Source organism: Colobus angolensis, unplaced genomic scaffold (genome assembly GCF_000951035.1).
Source record: "Colobus angolensis palliatus isolate OR3802 unplaced genomic scaffold, Cang.pa_1.0 Scaffold167, whole genome shotgun sequence".
Taxonomy (NCBI): domain Eukaryota; kingdom Metazoa; phylum Chordata; class Mammalia; order Primates; family Cercopithecidae; genus Colobus; species Colobus angolensis.
Window position 1 is genome coordinate 1,969,959 of NW_012114788.1, and position 9,900 is coordinate 1,979,858.

Below are 9,900 nucleotides of genomic sequence, written 5' to 3' on the forward strand. Positions count from 1 at the left end.
GAGAACACAGGGGATGCAAAGCGTAAGTTACTGCAAGGTTTCCGAGACAGTTAATCCCAGCAGTGCCCCAGCGGACAGGGGTCACTTAGGACTCTTAGGAGTTGGCTGCACACTGGATTAATGGGGTTTCTGATATTTTTCTTGATTAGAAATATGCAGTTTTTTCCTCCAAGTCTTTATATTTAGGTACTTTATACACTTTAAGGGGCACCTTTTCTCTCCCCTACTTCCCATCGGTTCCTATAAAATGTCTGCATTCTTTCTTAGCAAAGGTGATCTACCCCAACCAGACAAAGCTGTGTGCCATTTCCAAGATGTTGCTGGCACCCGAACTTTCACTCAAGGTGTCTTACATACCTTCTCCCCACTCTCATTCAGAATGCACTTCCACATTCTATGTGTTCAGACTTCAAAATCTCACCAACTTTAACATCCAGGTAAGTATTCAATTTCTTCTAGGAAAGTCCCCAAGATTCTACCTAACCCAAATCACTATTTCTTTCAATACACAAGTTTTTCGTATTCAACATAGTTACACTGTCATTTGTTTTATTTCTATTTCTTTTTTTTTTTTTTGAGATGAAGTCTCACTCTGTCACCCAGGCTGGAGTGCAGTGGTGCGATCTTGGCTCACCGCAAGCTCCGCCTCCCGGGTTCACGCCTCAGCCTCCCGAGTAGCTGGGACTACAGGTGCCCACCACCATGGCCGGCTAATTCTTGTATTTTTAGTAGAGATGGGGTTTCATCATATTGGTCAGGCTGGTCTCGAACTCCTGACCTCAGGTGATCTGCCCCCCTCGTCCTCCCAAAGTGCTGGGATTACAGGCGTGAGCCACTATGCCCAGTCTATTTCTATTTCTCTTTAAGGACAAGAATTCCTCTTAAATTCAAATTTTAAGCCACAATATGTGTGTGTGTAGTTGGAGCCTAAGAAAGACTCTTGACTTAAAGTACACAGCCAGTCAAACATGTAGACAACCATCTTTTTATTCTAAAGCTTACATATCACACTGAGTATCCATAAAGAACAAACTCCAATGACTAAGAAGAAAATAGAGAAGTGTGCTTATATAAAATGTATTTAAAGCTGCACAATAACCTGCCAAATTAGTAATGGAATGTCGAATGAATCAAATGGAATTCATAATACTGACTACTAGCCTTATGTTTATTAGTCACTAAATCATCATGTTTTCTATCTGGTATGCTAAGAAAATCCAAAGTCATCAAGCTTTATTTTCCCCTATCTTAAGGAGAATAGAAAAGATGGAAATAAAGGAGGCAAGAATGGCTTACAGATCCAGTTGAAACAGAATGGAAGGAAAGGCAGTGGGTTTCATCAAGATCCTACAGGCAAGGTGTAGGATCTGTAATTTCATAAGGACATATACACAAACTCATTCAGTCACATTCAAGTCTAGGATTAACATGAAGAAAATCTATTAACAATGGTAAAGCTTTTTTCCCCTCCAAATGAATATGGCAATATCCATTCTGGAAAACTCTCATTCTGTGTTGAAATAACACCACTTTTCTATATGTCGATCCAGCAATAAATATAAAAATGGTTAATTTGCATACATTTTGACTTCTTGACTTCTTATTTTACTTCTAGGAATCTATATTAAGAAAGAAAGATAAATATATTTTATATATACACATATATACACACACATACATCTATACACACACATACATATATACACACCCATATATATATACACATATATACACACAAGGATATTTATCAGCACAACGATGACCTTATTAACAAAAAACTAGTATCAGCTCACCAGTAAATTGATCAAATATTCTATTATATGTAACACAACAAGTAACATATAAAATAAATACCTGTATAAAACATATGCTGATAAGTGACAAAATCAAGTTTAAGAACAGTATGAGGCTGAGAGCAGTGGCTCACAACTGTAATCCCAGTCCTTTGGGAGGCTGAGACAGGAGGATCACTTGAGGCCAGGAGTTCAGACCAGCCTGGGGAACATAGCAAGACTATGTCTCTATAAAACATTTTTTAAAAATTAGCTGGGTATGGTGGCACATGCCTGTAGTCCCAGTTACTACAGAGTTACTAAGGCAAGAGGATTGGTTGAGCCCAGGAACTTGAGGCTGCAGTGAGCTATGATCACGCCACTGCACTCCAGCCTGGATGACAGGGCAAGACCCCTATCTCTAAAAAAACAATGTATAATGTAATATAGTTTTATAAAAATAAATTTTAAAGTAATATTGATATGCATGTACCAAATAGTAATGTCAAATGGGGTATGACTTCTGGGAGACTTTCTCTTTATAAATTTTGTGTTTATGAAACACTTGAGTTAGGAATTTTGTATAACTTTGTATTATATTCATAATTAGAAATGTATAGATATTTTAAAGTAGATATATAGCTATTGACATGTAAAAATGTCAACAATACACCTTTAAAATGAAAAATGCAGGTTAAGGCAACATATTCATGTTTCTAAAAAGTGACACACACACACCAAAAAAAAAAAAAAAATCTGGAAGGCTACACCAAAACATTGTCGATGGCTATTCTGGGTGCTGAGATTTTTGTGTGATTTTTACTTTCCTCTTTGTAACTTTCTATTTTGACTCCCCTTTTAAAAAAATTAAGGCCACATACTATTTTTATAAATGAAGTTTTCACTTAAAAACTTCGTCTTCAATTTTCACTAGTAAACCTTTTTAAGAACTAAAACGGTTCAACAATCCTGACTCTAATTATGCTTCTTCTCCCTGTTCACTCAATAGCCTCTAGGTTTACCCCTGCCTAAAGAATCAGCAGTAGAACAGGAGAAGTAATAGGACTGAGACCATCAACAAAAAGTGGTTGCTTTCAGCTTTGCTATGAAAAAAAGATAGACTGCCATAATATTGATAATGTCATTTCACATTTTCGATTGATGATTTCCAAAGAGGTTTTACAACTACAATCATATTTGGTTCTCAAGTCTATGAAGAAGGCAGGGAGGTATAATTCTCCCTTATAAGATAAGCAGTCTCAGTTAGAGGAGGTAGAGGGATGTATCCAGGTTCTTGAACTGGGGAGTGACAGCGTTGTCCTGTATAGTCCAATATGGTAGCCATGAGCCACATGTGGCTATTAAACTTAAATTAAAGGGAAATGAAATTAAAAATTCAGTTTCTCAGTTGCAGTGGCCACACTTTAAGGGCTCAATTGCCACAGGTGGCTCGTGGTTACTGCTTTGGATAGTACAGTACAGAATATTTCCATCATCACAGAACTGATGTGATTCCCACTCCAAGAACATTTTCCATTCATGTGGTGGCTTTCTACACCCTTGCTTTGCCCTCTTACAGGAAAGGAAAATATTATTTGAGCATCTTACTCTACATGGTATGAGCTTCTGAAATACTGTAGAGGAAAAAAAAAATGCTGGATTCATAATACAAAGATGGCTAGGGTAGTCAGAGAGTGGTGAGTAGTGGGAGAAGGCACAAGGAAAGCCTGAAGGGTGATAGAGTAAACTCTGAGGGTCGCCCACCTAGCACCTATTCACTCTCTTCTTCCTTTTAATAGGACTAAGATTTTATTTTGGCATCTACCCCTACCCAATATGGGCTTTGTACCCCACAGTTCAGGAACAGGCCTGCAATGCAATTTGGGCTTCATCACACAAGACAAAAAGCTGACAGAGTAACACCTTTTGAGGCTTTGGTCTTAGCCTCTGAAGGGCCAAACAGCAGAATACCTACTTCAACATTATCTCAGGCATTAACCAAAAAGTGCATGTGTATCATGTGATCACATACACGACTATTAATAGTTCTATCTCATCAGTATAACAGAGTCTACAATATGGGCCAAGCACATCACTCTGTTTTACTAGTATGTGTAGTATTTCTATTAGCTTTACTAATATGTGCACAGGTGAGTATCTAGGTACATTCTGAGGTTAAAAAAAAATCTAATTTTGTGCTTTCTGTTTTGAAATCTACCATCTGAAATAGGAATACATTCTTGCAAAAGTAAATTATAATAATAATTAAATAAAAAGGGAAGCAGACTGATAATACAAATATTAACAAAGCACATTACCTAGGCAGACTTTGCAGAGAACACTAATCCTTTTGTAGCCAAACATTTACAAAAATTTAAACAATCAAGACAGGTCAGGCACAGGAGTGATAGCTGATGCCTGTAATCCCAGCACTTTGGGAGGCCAAGGCAGGAAGACTGCTTGAGGCCAGGACTTTGAGACCAGGCAACATAGGTCTGGGCAACATAGTGAGACCATGTCTCTACAAAAAATTTAAAAATTAGCCAAGTGTAGTGCTCCGTGCCTAAAGTTCAAGCTACTCAGGAGGCTGAGGTAAAAGGATTGCTTGAGCCCAGGAAATTGAGGCTGCAGTAAGTTATGATCATACCACTCAACACCAGCCTGGGGGACAGAATGAGAGCCTGTTTCAAATAAACAAATAAGTAAGTAAGACAGAACAGGGAGATTAGATGATAGCACAATTCTCCTTTATAGAATTTATAGAATCATAGCATTAAACAAAACAACCATTTAAAAACTATACCTGAATTTGGTAATTTAATTCCATGTAGCCCATGAGTCTTTTAAGAAAAATCCTACTTTGGAAATTCTTCATATGTGGCATGAATGAGTTAGATGCAGAGTGTCAACTGTGCCAAACTTCTATAGAATGGAATATCAGTACCAAAAACTATCATGCAATTTTCAATGGAACAAACATCGTGAAGGTTACAAGTGATTTTGGAATCACAAGCATATATATGCTGCTTTGTTCACATACTTTAGAGAATAATTATAGCCCAGAGAAAAGAAACTAAATCACTGGCCCTAAGCAGAAAGATGGTGGTCACTTGCCATTTTTTCTCAGCTAAAGACAAACTGTAGGACATATTTTGGAACTTTGGAACTGTCTCACTAGGGACTCACAAAAATGTCCCAATGGGATAGAACAGTTATTACTATTATTTTGAGACTGAGTCTCTCACTCTGTCACCAGGCTGGAGTGCAGCGGCGCGATCTTAGCTCACTGCAACCTCCTCCTCCTGGGTTCAAGCGATTCTTGTGCCTCCGCCTCCCAAGTAGCTGGGATTACAGGCATGCACCACCATGCCTAGCTAATTTTTGTGTTTTTAGTAGAGACAGGGTTTTGTCATGTTGCCTAGGCTGATCTCCAACTCCTGGGCTCAAGCAATCAATCTGCCTCAGCCTCCCAAAGTGCTGGGATTACAGGCATGAGCCACCACGCCTAGCCAGAATAGTTATTAATACATGTTAAAAACATGGCTCAAAGCAAAAAAAGCTTAATATTGCCCTCAGCACACAACAGTACCTATATAGTAGAATAAGAACCAATGATTGTTTATACAAAAATTAATTAGCTGCTGAAAAAGGCACTAACTGAGACGCCATAAAGTACAAGTATTTCCAGCCGGGCGCGGTGGCTCAAGCCTGTAATCCCAGCACTTTGGGAGGCCAAGACGGGCGATCACGAGGTCAGGAGATCGAGACCATCCTGGCTAAATGGTGAAACCCTGTCTCTACTAAAAAAATACAAAAAAACTAGCCGGGCGAGATGGCAGGCACCTGTAGTCCCAGCTACTTGGGAGGCTGAGGCAGGAGAATGGCATAAACCCGGGAGGCGGAATTTGCAGTGAGCTGAGATTTGGCCACTGCACTCCAGCCTGGGCGACAGAGCGAGACTCCGCCACACACACACAAGAAAAGTACAAGTATTTCCTACAGGGTACCTGCTATATACAAGCTTTTGTCACTCTGTTTCAGAAAAGATGCTGAAATGAATACACATGAATGAAAGCATGCAGAGTGTACTGTGAAAAATGGGCCTTTCTCCATTCTAGTTGGTTAATTTAAAGATAAGATATGACTGCTGGACCAGGAAAAATGCTATAAAACATATGATTATGGCAACTGTAAAATCTAAACATGGACTTTGGTACAAGATTATTATCTACCCCATATAAAATTTCCTGCTTTTCATAACTATGCTGTGGTTATGTAGGAGACCCTCCTTGTTCTTAGGAAATTCACGTCAAATAATTAAGGGAAAGGGGCAGGATGTCTGCAACTTACTCTCAAATATTGGTAAGTGAGTGATAAAGCAAATGTCAAACAGTTGATGAATCTGAGTGAAAAGTACATGGGAACTGCTGTAAGTTTTCTGAAATTTTAAATCATGCACAAGTAAAACATGACCAAAACATTAATTCTTTACATTTCCTTATGAAAACAAGTAGTTCTGTGGTAGTCAAGTCTCAGAATGGATGTTACAGAGGCCATTAGTGGGCTTGAGGAGTTGCCCTCCTCTGTCCTTAGCTCTCTGTTGTTTACACTGGATTTAAAATGGATTCACTCCTTAAAGTGGAAACACTCTTGTTTCTGTGGGGTATCAGTCCCTGATGACTTCCAGCTTGAATTACTGGTGCCGTTGCTACCTAACCACAGTCCCCCGTCCCACGCCCTTCTTGCCATAGTAGGTAACTGGGCTCATTCAATGCAGTAGTCCCATGTCCATATTCGTTCCTTAAAGTATATGCTTTAAGGGAATAAACCACATTGTAATAAAGAGGCTCCTGGATGACATTCATAGACAATGCCAAGCTCCCTAACATTCTTACGTACCCATGCAAAGTTATATAAACATATATTATGAAGTATAAGAAGAAATAAATTGTTAGAAATGAACATGTAGTAAGACATGTAAAACTGGAACACAAAATCCCTTAAAAATTAAGTGTTTTCATCTTACAGCTGTAAAAATATGTTTGAAGCCCAAATTGTGGACTTTTGTGTCCCTTCTACAGTTTAAAACAAAACACAGAAGGAAATACACTTCACTATCATGACATGTCATCCACAAATTATATGCCTAACCCTTGAGCTTCTTTTAGAAACTCTCCTCACTAATTTGCCTGTGTTTTTGAATAGCAAGTAATATGTTTTCAATCATGAAAGGTTACAGGGAAATTTTTGTGGTAAAAACTGGCCTTCCACTGGCATAAAAATCATCAGTCTTACTGCAATCCTTTGGGAAATAACTTTTTTTCCATTATTGTCAAGCAACTTTCAAACCAGTTTAATAGCTACTGTTCTTGAGATGGCTCTTTACATCCTTCAAAACTGATGTCACTCAAGAGCATGTAAGAGAAAACAATGATGGTAAGTTTCATAAAGGAGTTATTTCTTTACAATATTTTGAGAGAGAATCAAACTATGTGAAGTTTTTAAAATAATAATTATCCACTGATATTTAAATGGACAACTGCCCATCCTCCAACACATCACACATTCAGACCTCAACTATTGCACTACTCTTTCACCATGGGTACAACAATCCTATCAAAGAATGCAGCCATTTTATTTTGAAATAAAATTATATTTGATATTAATTTTTGTAAGTTTTCTTCAGGAAAAAATGTCTGAGCAGTACAAAAACTAAGTAACTTTTTAAGTGCTCTATTTGCCTCTCTTTCATTGTTTCTCTGCATTTCCTCTGATTAAACACTACTCCACTTCTGTAATATGAAGTAATTTTGCACAGGAATAACACAGTAGAGTAATGCTGCCTGATTTTTTTTCTTCTCCCTAACTCACTCTTATGTACCCTGTTTTTTGTTTGTTTGAGATACATCATATAAGGATATACCAAGTTTTCTAAAACTTAACTACAAGCATTAGTGAATTTGAGGGGAATGGAGTCTTATCAAGGCTTGGATTGGGGTTGATCACCAACTTACCATGGGAGTCAATGTCCGTCTCTTTTTTCTCATTTATGGGAGAATAAACCTCCCTGTACCTACTTTAAATTTAAGTTAGTTAAGAGTACTTATGAAAACATTTTGTTTTCAGATGACCAACTGTTTACTTCATTTCTCCCCTGCACCTAGGCTGCCAAGTACTATGAAAAAAAAAAAAAAAGACTCAGGTTGACCAATTATATATATAAATCCATGGAGTTCAACATCAGGAGGACCTCTGGCACTGTCTGGTGATCCTTGTACTTGTCCTTCAACAGCTCCCAAATCAGAAGGTAAACCTATTCACTCTTACCTCAAGCTGATGTTTCTACCATTCCCCTCACTCTTGGCCAACATCTTGCCTTCTATTTCACAACGCAAAATAAAATCCAATAGACAGAAACAACTCCGACTTCCTGCCACTTTACCTACATCAACCCTAATCCTGACCACCTTTTTTCCTGAGCCTGCAAAAGAGGCAGCCCCAGAGCTCTGGAACCCATCCTCTCTCACTTCCTCAAGCATCTTGTTCCATCAATGATCAACTCCAATTCCCACAAACGTGCCTAAGACTCTTCACCTTTAAAAACAACACAATATTTTTCACCAGTTCTGCGGCCCTTCTACCGAACTGTCCATATCCACCTCATCTGCTCCTCAGCTCACCGTAACCTGGCTAACTCCCTACCATTCTACCAATGCCTCCCATCATCAAACTCAATGGGCTCCTCCATTGTTTGCTTATGTGATCTCTCTACAGCAGCGGCCCCCAAACTTTTAGGCACCAGGGGCAGGTTCTGTGGAAGACAATTTTTCCATGGACCCAAAATGGTGGTTTCAGGGTGAAACTGTTCCACCTCGGATCATCAGGCATTAGAGTCTAATAAGGAGTGCACACCCTAGATCTCTCACACGCGCAGTTCGCAATAGGGTTTGCACTCCTCTGAAAATCTAACGCTGCTGATCTGACAGGAGGCGGAGCTCAGGCTGTATTGCTTGCTGGCTCGCTGCTCACCTGATGTGCCGCCCAGCCTGGTTCCTAACAGGCCACCGTATCGGTCAGGGTCTGGGGGTTGGGACCCCTGATCTACAGCATTTACTACTGCTGTTGTTTTCTTCTAGAAATTCTCTCCTCCATTAGTTTTTCTCATACCATTACTTTCTAGCTTATTTCTTTTATTGACTCTTCTTCCCCTAAAATCTTCGAATGTTAGAAATGTCTGCCAGTGGAAGTAGAAATTGATATGACCATTTTGAAAAACACTTGATGAAATGTAAAGCTTTTTTGTTTGTTTGTTTTTTGAGACAGGGTCTCACTCTGTTACCCAGGCTGGTGTGATCTCAGCTCACTGCAACCTCTGCCTCCCAGGTTCCAGCGATTCTCTCACCTCAGTCTCCCCAGTAGCTGGAACTATGGGCACACGCTACCACACCCGGCTAGTTTTTGTATATTTTGGTAGAGATGGGGTTTCACCATGTTGACCAGGCTGGTCTCAAACTCCTAACCTCAGGTGATCCACCGACCTCAGCCTCCCAAATTCTTGGGATTACAGGCGTGAGCCACTGTGCCCAACCAAAATGTAAAGTTTTACATTTGTTTATGTCTTGTAGCCAAGTTATTCTACTTCTAGGAATCCATACCAAGAAGAATTGTGATCTTAGAGAAACAATTCTTGTACAGATGTATTATTTATAACACTAATATGATATTATGCTTGAATTAATGGTAAATAGGGTGCAAAATTGTCTGTAGAGTGTCATCTCAACTATGTGGCAAATACACGCACAGTTTTTTCCTAACAGTGATTTTCTTGGGGAATTAGAATTGAATTATGGGTGAATATTATTATCTTATTGTCTTTATATCTTTCTATATTTTTCAATTTTTCTACAAGAGTCATGTATTTATAGATTTAGATTAAAAAAAGAAACAGGCCGGGCGCGGTGGCTCAAGCCTGTAATCCCAGCACTTTGGGAGGCCGAGACGGGCGGATCACGAGGTCAGGAGGTAGAGGCCATAGTGAGCTGAGATCATACCACTGCATTCCAGCCTGGGCAACAGAGCAAGACACCGTCTCAAAAAAAGAAACAGGCCGGGCGTGGTGGCTCAAGCC